Here is a 22,550-nt window from a genome sequence, read left to right as displayed (position 1 = left end):
GGCAAAGATGCAGTGGAACTCCAGAGATTATTGAGGTTATTGGGTCAGTGTGGACAGTTTTCCCAAAGTCTCCAATAAAGACCATTAGAGGCTCAGAAAGCTTGGTGATCTATTAATGAAGCTGTAAGAAGCAAAGCTGGAGGGTGACTAACAGGGTCTTGTTTATATGGATATGGCTCAAGAAATAAGCAGTATATCACAAAAGCTGTAGTTTGGGCTCTAGGAGAAGTGGATGATGCAAGGATCCAAAAAGATAGCAATTTGTATAATAAATCTATTTTTCTGTCATATGTCCAAAAAAGTGTTGAGAATATATTTCTCATAAATATAAATTCTACACAGTAATGAACACTTAATGTGATGTTCACTGTGTCCTCAAATTGTGTAACAAGCTGAAGTACTGTCTGGTTATCTTAGTGTAATCTTCAATTTATGGTGTGTTCTATTATCTTGCTAATTTGTCTATTTTCTTTTTTTTCTCTTCATTAAAATGTTGCTTAAATAATCCTTGTTCTAGACAAAAACAGTTATTCCATTCTAATTGTGTTTACTGGTAATCTTACACAATATGAAATATATTAGTTATTTCTAGTAGTCTGTAGCTGTGGTAGGAGCAAGACATAAGTGTGAATAAGAAGCGTCTTCATTCTCCATAATTAAAGACAACAAAAGATCACAGCAGTGTGCTGGCTAAGAGTATAAAAGAAAAAGGAAATATACTAGCTGTAATAACTCAAAGTGTGGAGACACTGAAGAGCAGACTATAACTCAGAGCATTATCTTAGGTGCTGTACAGGTGAGCAGTACACAGCACTGGAACACAATACCTGTGAGAGTAAATACCAGAAAGAATACAGGAAACAAACAAGGCACAAGTACTTGTGATCAGTAATCAGGGGATTGGGAGCAGATCAGGTGAAGTTTATTTGTCAGTGGCTGTATCCCTAAGGCTGGGTGCCTGACCGTGACAACGGACCCCCCCTCCGAGAATCCCACCAACCTCCAAGAACGTGGCCTGCCCAAGAGCTGGCTTGCATGGGTCCATGTGGTGGAAGAAGTCTACTAGGTTGACATCCAAGATCTGGGATGCAGGCACCCAGGTTCTCTCCTCTGGACCATACCCTTCGTGATCCACAAGGAACTACAGGCATTTCCTTTCCAACTGAGTATTTGAGATGTACTTACCTTATAACCAGGTCCCCCTCTAGCTCCAGGGATAGAGGTAGGGAATCTGGCAGTGAGGATCCAGCAACAGCTCCACAGGCTTCAGGGCATAGACATGGAAAGGTGGCAATGCATGGCAGCTCCTTGGCAAGCTGACCCTGTAGGTTATTTCGTTGACACAGTGGAGCATGGTGTATGAAGTAGCATACTTAGGGGGCAGCTTGCCAAGGGGTTCCACCTGGTCATCCTGGCTTCCCACACTTCATCCCTGGGTTGGTAGATGGTCATCAATCTGCCTTACTCTTATTGGCGGTGATGGTGAATCAGAAGTTTCAATGAGTCCCCTCTCAGATATGCTCACTCTACTTACACCAAGTTTGAACAGTGGGCTTGTCCATGGTCAGGGGTTTCCAAGTATCCAGAGGGAGCTGAAATTCCCCTCTCAAATGTACTGAAATCCTGCACTCAAAGGGAGCAAGTCTTATGCCTGCATGGCAAAAAGAGTTCTGGGCATACTCTGCCCAGGGGAGGTAGGACCTCCAGGTCTCTGGGTGTCCCTGGCAATAGAGAAGCAAAAACTTACCCATTCCTGTTTGACTCCACCTGTCCATTGGTCTGTAGGTAGTAGCCTGTGGTGATTCTTACTGTTATGTTCAGCTTTTTCAAGAGGCCTTGACACACATGGCACATGCTGCACTGGTGCATTGCTTGTCACCAGTAGCTTGCTGTCAGTAGCTGGGTGGTGTGAGTTGATCCAGGGTGCCCTGAGCCCAGGAAGGTGTGTGCCCACTTGATGAGTGCTGTGCCACATCATGAACAGCTGTTTGGTGGACAGTGAGAATGGGGGTTAGCCACAGCGATGTCTCAGTCTAGAGCAGGTCAGTTGGACAGTTCCCACAAAGCAGGAGTATGTCACCTGGAACACAATCTGAGAAAAGAACACGAACCACTGAGCCTACCTGGAGGTAAGCCACTTGGTGGTCTGGATACATGATGATTCCCTGTAGCCAGTGTTTCCATTCCTCAAAGGCTATCTTCATGGCAAATAACTCAGTTGCTGAGTCAGTTTTCAGGAATAAAAGGTCGTTGATTTTAGTTTGATGTTTTCCCCTGACCACTGGGACATCATGGCCCCCACCCCCACATTGGAGGCATTGAGCTCTGCTACAAAGGACTTGGTGGGATCAGGCTGCTGCAGTACTGGGGAGCTTGGAAAAGCTCTCTTCAGCAAAAGGAATGCCTCTGTCATTGAAGACATCTACTTCAGCTGGGTAGCCTGCCCATGGAGCAGGTCATTCAAGGACTTAGCCAGGGTGATGATGGACCAGCTCAAGCACCTGTAGAAATAGATAAACCGCAGAAATAACTGTATTGTGATGCATCTGGGCCTGTTGTATGCTACATCATGCATGTCAGTCATAGGATGGGGAATGGATCAGGATGATGTCAATGTAAGCGATGAAGGATATACCCATAAACCTCCTCAGGACTTTGTTTATGTATGCTTGAAAAATGGAAGGTGCTGGGCTAGGCCATAAAGAAGAACTTGATATTCATATTGTCCCGAGGCCCTACTAAAGGCTGTCTTCCATTCATTGTCTTTCTTAATCCTGAAAAGGTTCTAGGCACTGTGTAGGTCTATCTTACTGCAGTACCACACCCTCCTCAGTTGCTCGAGAATGGTGAGGATCAGTGGTAGTGGGTAGGGGTACTTGACTAGCAGTGCTAATCAATACGTGGCCTCAGCTCACTGTCCTTCTTTTTTAAAATAGGGGTGGTGGGGCAGATGTAACCATGGGCTAGACATTCCTGGATACAATATTCAATGACCTATGCCTCCTCCAGGGAGAGTGGATAAACCCTGCACATAGGGAGAACAGCTCCCTCCTTGAGTCATAGTTAAAGTGTGGAGGTAGCTGGGTGGCCTTGGTGGGAGAGAAGATATCTGCCAGCTCTTTGAAGGGAGCAGAGATAGGGGTGGAGCGATTAGCCTCTGGAGGTGGACATGAGGGGGACAGCTGTCTTTTGAAGGCAGCATTTTTTACAGGAGGGGCCCCACTGAGGACCAGGAGGACCGTAATTGCATCAATTATGTCAAGAGGGGGACGGGAGGGAAAGGAGGAAAGGAGAGCACCTTATGTGTATAACCCTTACTGGCATGCAGAGCATTGCTAAGATGGGAGTGGTACTCACCTTCTCCCCTCTTTCTCATCAGCCCTGCACTGGTCCCTGGCTCCACCAAGCTGTATGGGCTCCTCCATTACTGCAGCTTATCATGATTGAGATGCAGATGAAGAGACTTCTGCCAAAGGGAGCAGTGCTCCTCCATGAGGCGGTCATAAGTGATGGTGAAATGAACTACCTTGTTGAGTGTCGTTGCCCCCTGCTTGCAGGCTAGAACTGCTTGTAGCTTCCCCTGTAGACCCTCCATGAAGGCATCTATGAGTGCTGGTTCATTTTATCTTGTAGTGGCGACCAGTGACCAAAACATCACATACTCTGCTGCCGAGTGGGGACCCTGCCTCTGGAGTAGCAGGGCTTGGCCACATACCCTACCCCAAAATGGATGGTGAAATATGGCTTTTAGCTCACAGACAAAGCCAGGGTAGTCTGACAGCAGAGGAGAGGACCAGGATACTAGCACAGTCTCCAAGATTTTAGCTCTCCCTATGAGCCAGGAGATAATACCACTTTAGTGTGGTCAGGCAAGCAAGACTGGTAAAATAGTGAAATAGAGTTTTCACCACGAATCCCTCACAACCTTCTGGATCCCCACCATAGACTTCAGGAGTGGCAGTATGGCAATGCACCACTTCAGCTGCCAAGAGGTATGTGTGCTCACCAGCCAGGGCACCTGGGCTCACTGTACAGCTGGCGAGCCATGGACCGGAGCTTGCTAAGTAAGATCTTGCTGTTGCTTCCCAAGAGCGGTCATCTGTATTGCTAGTAACTCAGCCCAGTTCAGGCCACTTGCTCCAAGTCCAGGCCACTCCCTCCCCTCTTGTGGCTGCACATTCTGTGATGGCAGCAGGGATGGAATGAGTCACAAGTGAAAATAAGGAGTGTCTTTATTCTCCATAATTAAAGACAACAAAAGAGCATAGTGGCACAATAGCTAAAAGTATAAAAGAAAAAGCAAACATGCTGAGGAGCTGTTGTGTGTTTATATCTCAGTGGACGTGTCACTTGGCTGGGTGCGTGGAGTACCATGACACTTTCAAGTTAAAGAAGGAAATCAATAAAAGTGACTGCTTAATCACTTTGTATATTCTGCATGTTATAATGCGTGACTGATTGTAAACTCGATTCATTGACCAAGAGGTCTGTGCCACCTTGGGAATCAAGTCCATTGAGTCAGGAACAACTTGATCATTTATGTGTCCATTAGCTCCATGTTGTGTGCGGAGCTTGTAAACCCAGCAAGGGTGTAAGGCCTTCATATTTTCATTATTTTGGCACCAGTAAGGGTCACTATAAATTTTAGATGTCAGAGTTGGTTTAGGTAACCCATTTCTCTGCCATTTAAGTAGCCTAATCAGTCCTAGTTAGTTCCCTTCACAGGTTGTTTTAATTAGTTTTTTTTCCTTTCCTTTGCTTTAACCATGCTTTGTACATGATGAATCTTGTTAGGTTAATTGTGTCTTGTTAAGTTTTGTTTTGCTGCATTTCTATGTTTTTAATTGGAGACCATTATTAACATATTCCTCAATTTACTTTACACATTTTTCCTCTATTATTGTTTATTACTCAATAAATATCCTGTTGTAAAGTTTTGATTTGTTGATTTTTGATTTGTTTGATTTGTTGATGGCATTTCTAATTTTGGTAGATGATACATAATTATGTGGCAGAACTTGTGACTTTTGTGAGCTGAGATTGAATTAACATTCATTAATTTAATGACTTTTAATCAAGTTAATTCTCCTTGCTAATCAGGGTTGTGCACCAATTAATCTTAATTTCGATTGCCAATTTATTGACATTCATACCACTGCAAAAGCCACAGAACTGTGGAGTGCACAGCAGGCAGCTCCACTGAAGGCAGCAGCTATTCTAGCTAGTTGTTATACTCTATGGGTCAGGCATGGAGGCATACTTCTCTTAATAGAACACTCTGGCAGAGAAACATGATGAACTAGCTGCAGAAGAGTTTTTACATGACCGAGTTATAGTTCATTATATGCATTTTAAAATTATGGTCACAAAAGAGGTACCCAGATATGCAGACCATGGAATATGGAACATATGAATTAACTCTACTTGGATTGGTGTTGAAGATGCATCATGGCCCACAACATTCAGGAATGGGAGTCTGTGTAGGATCGATGGCACACTTCTCTTAATGTGCTCTGCAGGCTTAATGCACTGCTTCAGACTTTTGCTTATTATGTAGGGGGTGGGATTTGTTGATGACAAAAAAAAAATGTTGATGGAAAAACGCATGCATGCGATCAAAATGTTCCTAATATTTGGAATTTGTTCATTCTATAAGATTTTGTATTATGAGTAATTGTGACCCATTTTTGCAAAAACCTTTGCAACACGTCCCATTTCACCCTGATTTATCCAATAGACACGTAATATTAAAGCAACAGTATTATTTATTTCTTCTTTCCTTAATTGGGCTTACTGAATTCCCTTTTCTCAGTGTGTCCATGTTCATCACACTTATTCTTCCTCTTTCTTGCTCAAATGTTTCTTGGTTTGTTGTTTTAGTTTAGTTTGTGTTTGATTTTCTTTGTTTTGATACTACGGGTTCTGTTCAGCTAAGAGGCAACATCCTGGTGACAGCTTGCAGTATGAGCAGGGTGGGGTTTGGTTGGCACTAGACTGCAGCTCTCTGCAGTCACACACTGGGGTTGGCCTGTTTTTCACTGACAGCATGATATGGGCCTTAACATGAAGGAAGGGTCAAACAGGAGTGCTAATTTGGCATCAGATTTGTTAGATTATACAAACCTTCCTCACATTGCTCTGCAGAACAAAACTGGCCTAGAAACAGCACTCCTGTATTTTTTGGCATATAACAAAATAAGCTCTTGGAACGTTAGTGATTTGCATTCTGCAATAGGGATGTGTGTGGATGAAACCATCACTAAGGAAAGAACCGTATCAAATATAACCATTTTTTGGGTTGGAGAGCTGATGTTTTTGAAATCTATTCTGAAGAGAGAACAATGAGATTAATGACAGCTATTGGTGTCATAAATGACATCAATAAACCATGATGAGGTCAATTTGAGCTTTAGTCCATCTGTGAAAGAAATCAATAGCTATTCCTATGCACAAGATAATGTTTTCACAGAGGATTCTACACAAACATTTGCTGTATAGAACTGAAACCAGTTGTGTTCAGACTGGTGCAGTATTTTCCAAGCAATAATCAGGAGTCAGGGAAATTACTCAGAAGAATGAAGTGGGGAATATCAGTTTAAAAAAAAGGCCAAGGTCACTGTTTAAATCATTTTTTTCCCTGCAGACTATGCATCATCATACTCCTACGGGCACTGAAAGGATTATAGTTCATTGTATACACAAGAACCGCCCTCCTGCTTGTAGGCTACCTTTAATGTCTAGGCTACAAACAACTTCTAGCAAGCAAGTAAGCAAGCAAGAGAGAGATGGATTCAGATTTTTTTTGCACATCACTGATATAACAGTGCCATAAACCCCTGAATATACTACTGCATGCATTTTAAAGACCAGCCAACAGACCTGAAAAGCAACAGTAACAAACTAATTTATAGGCTACAATATACTACATTATAATATACTGTATTAAATATAGCCCAGAGAAACATGCAGTAAAAGTCGGCAAAGCAAACCACAGACTTTGTCATTTAGCAGCATCATCATAAGTACAGTTAGGCATAAAGACAGTAACAACCTTAGATGGCACGATACCAATTTTTCTGTACGGATCTGATGATATTTCATTAGAAACCACTGTGGAGCCGTGTTTCAGTTGTTGGGTGAAACTAGTATTTCTAATGATATGCATGGATAACAGATTAATATAAATAAAATTAGAAAAAACAAAAACTTTGATTATAAGACTATTTAAATGTTTTAAAGTAATATTTATTAATATTAGTAATATCTATTGCCTTGGTCATCACCTGCTTGGTTACATACACACATGTATTCACTCAGATGAGTGCATCAGTGTATTGCAGAGTGCATTCAGCTCAGTATGAGTGCACTCACTCACAGACTATTGAAATTTACATTATGGTTTGTCTGCATTCTTTTTCCCTCGCAACTCTACCTGCTACACACCTGACATACACAAGGTGCTGAGTAAACAGAGAAGGGCTACATTACTATAAGTCTCTCTTCACTTGACCTCTGCTTAAAACCAATAGAAATGTGATCTGAAAATTACAAGATGGTTATTCTTTATAGCAAAAAAAAAAAAACTATAAATGGAGAGAAATTAGCTTATTTTTAAAACTCAGCAGTCTAACAGTAACTTGAATTTGTTTCATGCAGTTTGAGCAGACTAATGAGTTCATTCATTAATATTTTTGTTAGTTTTCTGCTGCTTTCTCCTTTTTCCTGTCCCAGAACTTTACTTCACAACCAAATGGGAACCAATGTCAATTGTTTTTTAAAAAGAATAGATTAATAAATAAATCACTATTGGTCGCACATCTGTAGTGGTGAAAAGTGCTAAGATGCTATTTTGTCTTGTTTAAATGCTCTCACCAGAAGGCAGATAACCTGTTCCCCCACACTGGGTTATCAAAGCTACATGATAGCAATGCAAGTGTGTGGATATTTGCATTTGAACATAATTTTAATTGTCAGTGTGAAGAAAACTACAGTTACATGCAAAGCACTGCTGTGCTATATTTTCAGGCAGGGTTTGTGACAGTATTGGCTTGGTTTCATTAATTTTTCTCCTGCTATATGACCCAGCATTTTTGACTGATATTGACCCGATTCTGAAATGTGGCATTGGATTGGTGCCATCTGTAGTAACAACAATATGCAACCACAAGACCAAACAAGCTACTACAATAAACAATCAAAATGCCAGATGAGACAATAAAATGCTGAAGGATCATGGATATGCAGCTGGCTCCTAGCTTCTGTCATAAACATTAATGCTAGCACTAATGTTAGTAGACTCTGCTCTTGCTGCTCCCAGCAGAAAGTTTCATGCTTAGAGTTGTTTACTTCCTATTTTCAAAATGTCTAAATTGTTTTGTTCAATTCATTTGCTTGCTAACAAACGTCATAAGATAAATCCAACATTGCCCATCACAATTAAGCACCAGAAATGTTGCTCGTACAATGACCTATACCCAGTGATGTTAACAACAATTGTCAGCCTTCAAATGCCTTTGGTCCATAGTGCTGTGACACAGTGGATGCAGCCAAAATGCATCTCATTCTTAAGCATATTATTTAATAAAAACAGAATCCAAAGGCATTATCTGCTATTGTCACATTTTTTATTTTTCAAAACAGAACATTAAAAAAATGATCAAAATTACATTAAAAAACATTGTGTGATAACGGCTTCCAGCACAAATGCCTCCAGCCATAACGATACCATCTGGATGAGCATATCCCAACTTGGTGCCTCAGCTAACCTTACTGTTTTATATGAAAACAAAGGTTTGATTCCATGGTCAGAGAGAATATACAACTGTGTCTAGCTACTGATGCAAATAAAATATTTCTAAACAGTGTTGGAATAATTGTCACCTCAACATCTTTTTTTTTTTAATTAGACATATCTAGTTATGAAACCGATAAGTTGGTTCTAGAGGTATGACTTGTGCAGTGCTGGAGTCATCAGTATTATTAGGAAGATAAGAGTAGCATGCTGTCATCATGCAGTATTCACTGAAACAGGAGATAAAGTCAAGTGAACTAAGAGCCCATTATAAATCATAAATAGTACTGTATACGAGAAATTAAGACAAAATCATTTTGAGGATATTTAATCCTTGAAACATGGAACTTGAAAGTGCACATACATCTATATTACCATCTTCAGTTTAAAGGGGGTTTATAATTTTTCTTAAGTCAGTTGTAAGAGTAATGTACACAGACATTACATTGTGCATGCAATACAAAAAATGAAAATCGCAAATGTTCAAAGTATGTATTAATGTACTGACATGAAGGCTGTTTACAGAGGAGAACCACCAGGTACTTTTTCCTGAGTCCTGGAAAATGGGGACTTCCTTTTAATTTGATTAATGAAAGGAAATCGAGAAAATAGCTATTCTAGTTTTTTCAACAAATATTAACATAAGTGGTCAAATCTTTTTATCTATTACTACTCAATCTGCCTCCATATTATTTGTCCAAAGTGGTATAATCCCACTGGATTTGAGACATAGAGGAAAATTTCCCACATTTCCAACATGCATGTATATGGTATGGTCAGGCATGTTGAGTCTAGTCAATAAAAAGATAACTGAAATGATGAAGGTAAGTATGCATGCAGTTGGTCATTGTGGTTACTTTAAAATTTTGTTCTGTTACAGATTTCTGAATGCCTATTAAAAATGTATCTAATATAATACAAAGGATTACTATATCAAAGTAACAAAATGATTGCGTTTTAACCAAATTTTTAGCCCATTAACTACCAAAACATTTTTGAACATTGGTACACTGCGAGCCAGTATGACCACCAACAAGCTCCCACAGGTCTTGTATTTTCACTGTGCATGCTCATGAACAACTCAGTAAATGTGTATATGTCATCCATATAAACATGTCCCTTCCTCAGCAGTTGAGCATTGCTGAGAAGGCCCTCGATTGCAGAATGCCCAATCTTATCAAACTGGACACTCCACCAGAATAAACATTCCAGTTATGTATTAAATGTTTTGGAATAGTTGAGGAAGTTGCTTCTACTAAACTTGTTACTATGTTGAAATATTCTTTGTTGGCAGTGGCTGGCAAATTTATGGGAGAGAGCAAGTAGGGAGGCACAGTGAGGACTCCCATGATTCCTTGTGCCTCCCTTCTGTGACAAACTGCTGATGGGAAGGGATGTATGCACAGGTGTATAGAGAGGAAACAGAACCAAACCACTACTGATAGACAGAAACTGTGACAGGCTAGGGTCACAAACTGAAGGAAGCGAGCAAGTAAGCGAAAGTACCAAAAAGCTAATCCAAAAAAACTTGAGACAAGAAACAAACCAGTCAAGAAACAGGAGAGCTTTACTACAAGGTTCAGTATGCAGGCACAAGGCAAACAATGCTTTACAACAAAGCAAAGGAAAAGCATATTTATATAGGGAATTAATCAGTGAGGGAACAGGTGAATATGATTAATACTCAGGCAAGACTGATCAGGGAAGCATTGTCAGCAGTGGTGCTGTTGTGTGGTGTGTTTTGGGCCTCCCTTTGTAAGTGCAATAATGCATGAATGTATCAAAAAAGTATTGACAGGTACATCTCTTTCTCAAATGATGTATTATTTTCTGCAAAGTCATGTGCAACAAAGTTAACACACTATTCAAAATGCAATAAACTACCAGGAAAATTAACACAACTATGCAAAGCACTGGAGTAAGCATGGGCTAGTAAATGTGTCATTTTTCTGACACTTTTGTGTAGATCGAAGCCAATAACTTGAAGCTATGCTGAGAGTAAAAGGGCTGCAAAGTATTCTTATTGTTTTGTACTCTGCACATAATTCCTTTTTAAGGTGAAAATATTAACAATACCACTAGAAAGTCTCATTAGCTTGAACATTGAATAAAATCAATTATTCAATGCATGAAAACTTTGAGCACCATGCATATAGATGAAGAACATATAGGGTCACATCATTTAGGCTGCAGACATTGCCTCAGGCAAATGGAACAGATTTCTATGACATATCCATTTGAAATAAACACACAAATCCCTCTTAAGGCTAGTAGCAACCTGGTGGTATTATGTCTGATAGTCATCCCAAAACAAGAAGAATTAAACCTAATGTGGCAGAGCTGAGACAATCGGGGAAATTGGCTCTGTTACTTTTTGGGGGATGTAATTGGATTGTGCTCTTATTTGTTTGTGTCCCTGTGTGCCTAAAAGTACAAACAGGAAAACAAAGTAGCCCAAGATGGGAAATGAATCACACATCACATCACTATTTGTGTCCAGTCTGGGACTAAGTGTGGTTTTGTATACAGGCATTATTCATTCTCAAATATGAAAATTGAAAGACATCTAAATGGCCAGAAAGTGATGAATTTCTCTATCAAATCTAAAATGGTCTGACAAATTATTCAATTGTACATTTGGTAAACTCTATCAATATGAATTGGATTCAGAAGTACAATGAGCAGAGCAAGTTGTACATTATACAATTTAAAGATGGGTCAAAAGCATCAAGGATAATGAGAAATTACTTTACATTCTGTATATGTGTGTATAACATTTATACTGGCTGCTACTGAATGGGAAGCCTGCAACCCCCTTACTCATAGCTAGACTGTAAAACAGATAACATTTAAAATGTCAAGAAGAAGCAGCTTTCTGATGCTTCTATAATATGCCATTTCTCAGTTTATCATAAACTTCTATAATAACTCATTTCTCAGTCTATCCTTAACTACTCCAACAAAGCCATGTTAGGCTGCCTCCACTTTCCCTTTTCTGTTTGCTTCTTTGCAGAACTTCACAGTCAGGGGCAATAGGTCCATAAAGCCACATTTAATTCTTTAACCATATGCTTATAGATTATTATCATTTTAATAAATATTAAATCCTGTTTGCAGGATGGGAGATATAACTTTAAAAATGCAAGGTCTTGTATTGTTCTGTGATGTAAAATGAGGTTAAATAGTGCGGTGTTAATTATTTACATTATTTACACACTCTTATACAAAATTACTATTATTTATTTGTAATTAGTTATGTAAATGTTTATGTGCCAAAATCACAGAAGAGTACAGACCATTCTTCGATATAGAAGGCTAGATGTTCTGAATAATAAGCAGCAAGATAGCTACTTTGTATGGAATGGCAGATTGCTGACAGTTGGGTGTCTGTTGTGGGCAACAGAGAGAGGTTACATAATGGGTTTCTTTGTTGTTGTTCTTAAAACTGCTGATTCTACTAGTGGAAAGTGAAAACATGTGAGCCCTGAGTAGCCCTGAGTGAGCCCTTATCTTCTCAATAATAATAAACCATCTGAAAATAAAATATTTTACATTTAGCTACATGGACTGCCATTAACCAGTTGAGAGATGATATTCTGCCCAGTTCACATTAGTCACCATGTTCTGTTGAACCATAACAACTAACCATAACATAATAAGAACCATAACAAAGCCAAGCTCTGTAAATTGATGTTGCTCTACTCTACAGTTATTGCCATTCATGTGAAGATGAAAAAACTTGTGAAAGGCCATGAAAAATTGTATTTGTATTGTTTCTGTTGAGGAAGGGGCTGTAGTAGAGGTAGTAGTAATTTATTTACCAGGGTAATAATAAATAGTAATAATACAAGTAAAACAAAACCAAAACAAGCAAACAGAAGCATTGTTAATGCATCAGAGATCTGTTTCTTCTTGAAAACAAACAAAATGTAGTAAACAGAATTGCATATTCTTTTCAGTCCCTATATGATTGTCGTCATCATCATTACTAAGAGAGAAACTCTAAGACATGAAATGTCCTTATTGTGATGTATTTCTTTTTTTTTTTTATAGAGAATGTGCCTTTCTACGAGCTATTTGGTGGAGGGTGTCTCACCACCCTGAAACAGCCAAACATTAGCCTTCAGTGCAATGTGGCGCTGTCCATGGTGTTAAAGACAAAACCACTGTTGTGGACAGCTGAGACAGGATGGCTCAGAGGGCAGGCGAAAGAATGAAACTCGGCTGGCAGCACATTTTCACTGCACGTGTTCCTACTCACCCATCTGTCACAATAAAAACATGATCTGAGACTCATGAGTGTATGTGCCTTTAATTCATGTTGAGATTTTTTTCACTATCTTTCTGTATTTTCCCTTTGCCTCATTTCCAATATACAACTGCCTAGAGGATTGAGGAAACTGCATGCCAAGTGGACTTCCTCAGTGCCAGCCAGGGAGCTATGCCAAACTTGGATATGGCTGCCCACACTGCATGCACTACTGATGCCCTCACTGTGGCTCTGCTGTTGACCCCCACCCCCCTACTATTGCTTTTTGATTTTGTGAATAAAAATACTTGACACTTAATTTTTGTGTTTGTCTGTGTGTGTATGTTGATCATGATTAATGTTGTTCAATGACTTAAGGTACTCTCACAGCGGTGCAGAATGCAAGAGTTTGGCCAATGACCAACTGCCATGACAAAGATGAAAACAGATAAATAGATAGGCTCTATCCTTGTTCACTTTTTTCCTGTTTCCACTACCCAGACCTGTGGACAATTAGACAATAAGAATCAACTTATTCTGCAAGTTCTAGAAACCACAACTACCATGTAGCCTGAAACAGATCAGCGATTACCACTCAATATGCAGCTGTAACCCCACCCTTAAAATCAAGAAAACTCATCTCAGACCTCCCAGTCCACTATGTCTCAATATTATCATCTAAAATGAGTAGGTAAGGATCCATTGACCTTTTCTGAAAGGTGAGAGCCAAATGGTCTACTTCTCCCTGCCATGAACGCATGACAACAAATATGATGACCTGAAAGTTAATATCTTAGTTTGTGTGGGACTAGGTTTTGCTGCTTCCTCCACTGAATATCTCTTTGGGTAGTAAAAGAGATATCACTGGGCCAAACAGATGACCCACCTACTTCGCCTCACAAAGAGGTGGCTGCAACCTGATGCTCTAGATGCAGAACAGATTGTGGAGTAGGTGGCAATGGACAAGTTCAAGGACATGGGCACACACAATTGCTTGAGTTAAGAAATGCTGTTCGCCAAAAAGGCTCAAGGATCCTGAAGGAGACTGTCAAATTTACAGAGTTCACTGACAGTGATTTTAGGGTGCTCAGCCCTGAAAGGAGAGACAGCATCTGTGACGATGCTATGCCTACAGAGCTATGACCACAGCATCCCATCCAAGGTCTGGCAGGCTGCAATGTTAACAGAGGCTCCGGTGATGGTCAGAACTGGTTCTTGGGCATGAACGACTAATGAGACCAGATTCTCATGGACTCTGGGAGCACCATCACGTTGGCTTGACCCTTATGGCCATTCCCCACTGAAGAAACTGTACCCATTTCTTGCAGGGATATGTGCCTGTTCCCTACAGCCCATGTGTTTCATTTGGAAATGAAAAGAGGCCACTCACCATTGGCTTTGCCCCTGTCCTTCCTGTACCAGCTAGTTGGATGCAAGTATCCAGGTTTTCACCTGGAACTGACAGATTTCCTAGGACAAGAGTAGGGCAGCTCAGCACTGCCTCATGAAACCTGAGTCTGCATTTCATTTCCAGAAGCGGTATGAGAGCAATGATACTGGTTAAAATGTAGAAATACTATTTCTCATCCCTTTACCAACAGGCCAGGAATAAAGGGACTTTTGTCAGGGAACAACAGTGCTTAGGAGAACATGCAAGCGGTAGATGGAACACCTCAGTTTCCCAGTCTCCTGTCTTTAGAGTAGAGTTCAGTACTACATAAACCCAACATGTGGATGAGACGTGTGAGGCATTGGTAGTTCCCATACTTCACAGTAGTAGGGTAGACACAGTCATGTATCTTGTACACCACCTTCCCTTGGAGAGTGACTTGGCAGCTGAGTACACATCCACCCACACAGCACCTCCCCCATTCTCCCAGTCATAACTATCCCTTTTCAGCATATGTGTATGGACATAGTACATATATGAGCATATAGCATAGTACATAGTACATATATGAGCATATAACACTTTGCTTGTCTAACTGGCCATGGAGGCAACATTGCAGTTATTTATGACACATTACGCATAAACCAGAAAGATGGTTATGATATAAAATCCTTTGAAATTATGTTTGTTAACATAAACAATGTAGCCAGAGAAAAGAAACCTACTCAGCCTTTTTTATTTTACTAATTGGTATCTATAGGCCACCAGCATTTTCAGGATTTATTAATGAGTTTGCATTTCCTCTCTAGTTACTTTGGAAGAAAGAGCTATTATTATTGGTGATTTCAACATTCACTTTCATAGTGCTCAAGCCTTTAGTTTTATACTAGAATCAATTGGTTTCATTCAACATATAGGATAACCCACACACACTGGTGGACAGAAATTTGGTTTGGTAACCAATGATCTGTGTCATCTGCTGCTCACAGACAGGAACTTGTTTAAAATTTATTTGACCCTTTTTTTCTCATCATCTGCTTTATTTGTGGCGCAGATAGCTTATTGCTATCAAAAACACCAACGGAAATACTTTATATGTCTTGGGTCTGCCCTGTTCCTCCTTTTCTACATTGTTATTGATTTGTAGTTATGTAACTGGTTAATGCTGCAAAATCCTGTCAGAGCTTGGTAACTAACATAAATTCTGTTTTCCTGTTGGCTACAATACAGGACAGAAACTCTAGGTATAGTGTCTGCCATAGTGTCTGCAATGAACAGTTAAAAGTACAGACAGAGGGATCTTTTTGAAATACCAGCACACACTAGGCAGCTTGACACAAGTCCATTTGTCTTTATACCGCAAAGCTAATGAAGGCTGGTGCTAAGATTAGCATGTTATACAGATGGCTCTATAAATCCAGCACTTCCTAAGAACACTGAGAAATGCCCTACAGTTTCTTGTTCTTAAAGATTCTGGATGGAAAGCATATTTGGTTCTATCCATTCAAATAGTAGCACATTGATCAAAGTAAGGTAATAACAGTGCAAACATATTTGGCTAAATTTTTTTTTTTTTCCATAATACTCTGTTTTCCTGACTGAGTATTGCCACAAATTGCAGTATTACAAAGAAGAGTAAAGGGTGACCTTCAAAAAGAGTTGCTGTTAGAATGCAATATACATTTACATTTTTCACCATTTGCAGTTGTCAAGGACTGAGTAGACTGCCAACAATCTCTGAGTAGATTCTTGTGCATGAAATATAAAAATTAAAGTAGCACAGTAGTCATGTGAACATCATTGTAGATTAGATTAAGTGCTCTGAAACCAGAAATCAATACATGCATTTATACCATCTGAGGAGGGCTGACTTGACACAAATGGAACTGAATTGTGATCCACTCTGTTATATGGTTGGCTATGAATGGAAAGTTTTGTGTTGTGACTGATTTTAAGACATGACAAAAATAGCAGATGCTATTTCCATGAATGTCATGTGGGATAATAGGATTTCACAATGCTGTAATGATGCAAAGTCCAATTTATAATTTGCAAATCATTTAATGTTTCCCTCTGTATGCACAGTAATACTGTTGTCTTTGCAGAATTGTGAGTAAATCAGTGGTCCTCTCAGTGTTCATGAAAGAATGTGCTGCAGTAGTCCATTTTAGGCATTGCTATGTGTCGGCAGGGGCTGGGCACCGCAGCATGCTGCAGTGCTCAGAGCTTTCAGCATGCTCACTCCATCCCTCCCCTCCCCTTGCCTCTTACCACACACACACATTTATACCTGCCTCTCTTTTATGTGCTTCTACATGCACTTGGTTTTCTACTGCCCTACATTGCAATCTGTCTTTTAACATCCTCCCCAAATGTGCTTTCTTACATATTGTTGTTCCTCATTTCTTGTTAAGTAAACAGATGCAAGCAAACACACACACACACACACACACACACACACACACACACACACACAGAGGAGATAAGTGATGAGATGCCTTGGTCTGGTACCTCATACAGCACACCTGCACCACTGAGAACTGCATGACTTAACATTAATCAGAATCTCAAACATTTCAAAGAATATAACTCAAAGAAGTAAGAGTGTTCTCACCAAAACTATTACTACCATTTCCTAATAATAGTTATAAAATCAATTTACCCGATTATCAGTTATCTAGCATAGGTGATTAAAGGGCTTCTCTTCCTATGTTTTCCTTAAAGGATATGCTTGTGGGTCCAGATAGCCATTCTTCACTATACTAACCATTGCTTTCATATTAGTTTCAGTATAGCTACAGAATAAGCTTGAGCAGAATATATGCATTAAGATTAATAACTAAAACAATACACTTGGATGTTAACTATATAATGTAAACAGAAATGACTGACCTTTACTCATATCCACTTTACTATTGCTATACTACATGTTTTTCCTAGAGGGCACTGAACTTGAAGGTTGGTAAAGTTCAAAGATTAATTTTGAGGAGCTGGGGGACTAGATTGTGCATTCAAACAATGTTATATGAACCACACCCAATTGTTTAGATTGTTAAATGTCAGTATATCTGTATTTTTTCCTCACCGTTCTTTTCATGTATTCTGTAAGACTTTGCAAAAAGAAAAAAGTTGGCTCTTTCCTACATTCGTGTTCATATTAGTTGTACATATTAGTTGACAGCACACTTACATCATAAACCCAAACAGCAATATATGTTTGTGTGTGGGTGGGTGTGTGTATATATATATATATATATATATATATATATATATATATATATATATATATATATATATATATATATATATATAAACAGCAACCTGCATATTAATTCTTATTACAATGTACACATTTCAATTGCTGCACTCTTTCAAGACTTTGTATTATTTAAATCACTACCATGGGCCACTTTTGCATAATGATGCAGCATTTACAATCTAATCTTACCTAACTGTACTGTCCCAGCAAGAACCCAGTGTAATGCAATTACTTTACCTACCAGCGCAGATCAGCAAGACATAATTCTATGCCTCTTAATTAAGACTTGTAGCTCTTGATGAATTCAGATCAGATGAGAAAATGTAATATTTCTTTCTTTATATGCTATATATTTTTTAAAAAATCATGCTACTTACCACATGGGACTTTTCACCCAAAGGAAAACTTCAAACCAATCTTCAAACCAAAAGCCTCAGAGAAAAAATAATCCTAAAAATGTTCTCTCAAACATAAATGCCTAAACTCTTTGACTACTGAAGAATTCTCATCAATACCTTTTCTGTAATTATATAGCTTCTTTCTCTGACATGTACACTACACACAGCAAAAGGACAGACACTGAGAGGTCTTTACATGGGAAGGGTGTGTGCACACGCTAGACATTTTTCTCTTCTCTCACTCATTTGCTCAGCTGCAGGTTTGGTGCTACACTAGCTTGTAGTGTCCTCTGATTGGCTGGGGTAATTTATGCCCGCTTCTTTAAATGGGAGGGGAAAGCCTCTGCTGCCTAACAAAGACCTCCTCCAACCTACAATCTAGCATACACACAGCCTTGCATGCACACACATCCTCATGCTAAAGCACATAAGTGCAAGCTTATCCACAAATGGAGGACTGCTGAGCTCTGCAGTATTAGGCGCAGTGTAGAATGGAAAGAAAAAAACTCTAAGAGCAAGACAGTATATCATGAACAGAAAGACAGAAAGTATAAGGAATTGTATAAAAGGCAGAAAACAGGACTGCTACAGATTTGCAGCAAGTCTAGCAAATTATATAGTTCGAGGTGGTTAAGAATTTTCCCTATAAAAACATAGGGAAAACATAGCGCATGAAGTGGTGTCAAATCCCTCTTGATATTTAACATTTCCCTGGTGCTTGATTAAGTGCTCGACACTTGATTTGTGCAGCCTTATTGTCCCAGAAGCGAGGTGGGGGTTGGGAGCAGTGATAGCAAGGCCAAAGATCCATTGAAAGGCTATGGCAGATGCATTGTGGGTAACCAATGCTTTAATGCTGAATAATTAAACCTCTACACCCCCACCCCCCAGCAGACATCTGAACTGAAAAAGACCAAACAATATGAAAGTAGTTTGCTTAAGGTTCGAAATCTCAAAGCACTGTTATCACTATTAATTTAGCCAAGTATATAATTTTTAGTTAAACAAATAGTGAAAACAAATCACTTTATTGAGATATATTATAGGATACAGAATTTTTGAGCTATCTCGTCTGTTCTATAATTCAAAGAAGTAAGAGTTTTCTCACCAAAACTATTACTATAATTTCCTAATAATAGTTATAAAATTAATGTTCCTGATTATCAGTTAGCTATTATAGGTGATTAAATGTTATTTATGTCTTCTCCTAAGTGTTCCTTAAAGGATATGCTTATGTGTCTAGATAGCCATTCTTCACTATACTAACCATTGCTTTCTTGTTAGTTTCAGTATAGCTACAGTATAAGGCAGAGCAGAATATATGCATTAAGATTAATAGCTAAAACAATACACTTGGATGTTAACTATATAATGTAAACAGAAATGACTGACCTTTACTCATATCCACTTTACTATTGCTACACTATATGTTTTCCCTAGAGGGCACTGTACTTGAAGGTTGGTAAAGTTTAAAGATGAATTTTGGGGGGCTGGGGGACTAGATTGTGCATTCAAACAATGTTATATGAACCACACTCAAAGCACTGTTATCACTATTAATTTAGTCAAGTACATAATTTTTAGTTAAACAAATAGTGAAAACAAATCACTTTATTGAGATATATTGTAGGATACTGAATTATTGAACTATATTGTGTAAAGGCCCGAGTGCCGCAGGGCAAGGAGCAGGATATACATACTCCTTCAACGTAGACAGACATTTATTGAGTGATGCATACAACAGTGGCACTCACACATAATGTAAACAGTGAACATGAACAATGTGACAATGAACAAAGGCAATACAAACAATGACTCACACCGATGCACACACTAACAGGGGTTTAAATACTTACAGATATAACAAAACTAAACCAGGTGCAGGTGTGTGCTAAACAACATAGGTGTGGTTACAAACAAGAGAAGTCACAGTCAACAAGAAACTCCCACTGCACGCAGCGAGTGTGATCAGGAAGGGGAGTGTTCCATGACAGTACCCCCTCCCAAGGGGCTGAACACACAGAGGGACACACACAGAGGGGCACATCTACCCTAGATCCAGACATGCTACTCCGGACTATGGAGCTCCTATTGCCAGCCACCCAAGGAGAGCCCCAGAGGCAGTCCACCTCCAGGGCTTTGGGCGGACCCACCCAGTACTCCTGGCCTTTCCATGGAAGACGGGGAACACAGGATATATCTTCGCTAGCCATGGACCTAGCCAGATCCACCAAACCACCTACACCGCGGTCCCTGTGGAGTCCCTCAGCTCTCCCAGGCTTGGTAGCACCCCCCCAAGAAATTCCAGGCAGCATTCCCTTTCTCCTCTGGTGTGGCCACAAACACCATTCATGGTTATCAGAACTCTCTAGAATTATTTACATTGCACTTTTCCTGTCTCTTTGGCCATCTGAAAAAAAAGAGCAAATTAAGCTGCCATCATTTTTACTGACTAAGTTACTGTCAGAGACTGCTTCAGATGGTCCAACCTTAGTGACAAGACCACTTGGAAGGAAGGCAGCAAGTTGACGAGTACTAGAAGCAAACAGGGATCACAAACAATCTACCTACTGAAGATGTTTAAGGTGTTATTTTTACACTTACCCTCTTTATCCTGTCAGTATAAATCACACAATATACAGTCTGCAAAAGATACTGAATACAGTAAAAAGCTTTATTCCAACTCCACTACCCAACTTTGCTGGTAAGCTACTCTGCACATCATTGCTTGCCTGGACTACCACTTCCACGAAGTAGTGACACAGGCGAAGGTGAGAGAGGAATGAAAAGCAGGGCAGGTGAGAGAGCATTCATAGTACGCTAAAGAGCTACCCAAACAAGCCAACTCTACCAACCCTGTTCATCACCAACACCCAGTCTTTTGTCAGCAAGACTGATGAGATGAGATGAGACTGAGGATTTCTTCACACAGGATGAATAGCTGTACCTTATTGTACTGTACATTATTCTCTGAAACCTGGTTGTATGCTAATGTCCCTGATGTGGCTATTGCTCAGTGATGGATTGTGCTCTGTCGTGTGTGTTCTCATCTCCCCTTCATGTGCCTGAAGTACTTGATGAAGTTCCTAGTGGGGCTGTGGTTTCTGGTTGAGAGTGTGCTGTGTGCAATTGGCTGCTGCTTCTCAGTGGTGTGTTGATTGGATGTAAATCCTGTTTGTTGCTTGTAAAGTGTCATTCTAAGAAAGGTACAAGTGTAACTTCATTCATTCATGAATACCTTAGATAATAATTTATGATGCGGCAAAATAAGCTGCATAAAAAGACATATTTGGTAGAAATCTTGTAATAATCAGTTGTAGTTGTATCACACTTTCTAACAGTCTCAGAGTTGCAGGTTTGCAAGGTAGTCAGTGATGTAGTTGTCAGTTAAGTCATCTATCAAAAATCAGAAGTACCACCCATAAGCCAAACTCCAATTAATGGAAAGTTTATTGTCTAATCATCAATAATGAACTAAACAATACATTAAAAGATAGAAGGAATAGAGAAGGAGTCAATAATGCTTTAAATGATTAAGTATAAGGATTTCTATATAACATTTAATCAGTAGCACATTAGGATTTATGGTGGATCTAGCAGTATTGTAAACCAAAAAATAAACAAATTTAAAAAATATATTTTAATTAATGAATTATACACTGCCTGGCCAAAAAAAAAAGGTCACACACTCTAATATTTCATTGGACCGCCTTTAGCTTTGATTATGGTATGCATTCGCTGTGGCATCATTTCCACAAGCTTCTGCAGTGTCACAACATTTATTTCTGTCCAGAGTTGCATTAATCTTTCCCCAAGATCGTGTATTGATGATGGGAGATTTGGACCACTGCGCAAAGTCTTCTCCAGCACATCCCAAAGATTCTCAATGGGGTTCACGTCTGAACTCCACGGTGGCTAATGATGATGTTTCCCCACTGTCCTTCCACTTTTTAATAATGCGTTGGGCAGCTCTTAACCCAATTCTAGTAGTTTCAGCAATCTCCTTAGATGTTTTCTCTGCTTGATGCATGCCCATAATTTGACCCTTCTGAAACAGATTAACATCTTTTCCACGACCACAGGATGTATTTTTCGACATGGTTGTTTAACAAATGAGAAGCTACTCACTGCATCAGTTAGGGTTGAATAACTTGTTGCCAGCTCAAACATAATCATCCATGCAATAATTAACCAAAGGGAGGCTCTTATCTATTTGCTTAGTTACATCCAGGTGCTGACCTTTTTTTGGCCAGGCAATGTATGCGTGTGTGTGTGTATGTATATGTATATATATATATATATGACTGATTTTTGTGCAACATGGGGAATTACCTATCCTAACTCTTGGATATGTATAGACAAGTCTGACATCAAAGTGCAAAATATATAGGAGTCATTGACTCTTAGTTGTTGTCAGGTGTAATCAAGCCCAGAACAGCTGCTCGTTTGTGTGTTGAGGGGTT

General features: G+C 39.5%; 1 protein-coding gene across 3 annotated transcripts in view; it reads right to left on the bottom strand.

The window, feature by feature from the left end:
• Positions 1–18,352, bottom strand: part of syt2a (synaptotagmin IIa) — a 57,586-nt gene extending 39,234 nt beyond the window's left edge. For 2 of the 3 annotated variants that reach the window (XM_035522451.1, XM_035522452.1), the window contains exon 1: positions 18,067–18,352. The gene's annotated coding sequence lies outside the window, so the exon portion shown is untranslated. The remainder of the gene's footprint in view (positions 1–18,066) is intronic. The other variant, XM_035522450.1, reaches the window with a different exon arrangement.
• Between the last annotated feature and the right edge of the window lie 4,198 nt (positions 18,353–22,550).

This window comes from Electrophorus electricus, chromosome 24 (genome assembly GCF_013358815.1).
Source record: "Electrophorus electricus isolate fEleEle1 chromosome 24, fEleEle1.pri, whole genome shotgun sequence".
Taxonomy (NCBI): domain Eukaryota; kingdom Metazoa; phylum Chordata; class Actinopteri; order Gymnotiformes; family Gymnotidae; genus Electrophorus; species Electrophorus electricus.
Note: the sequence above shows the minus strand (reverse complement) of the source record. Positions and strands in the feature narration are given on the sequence as shown.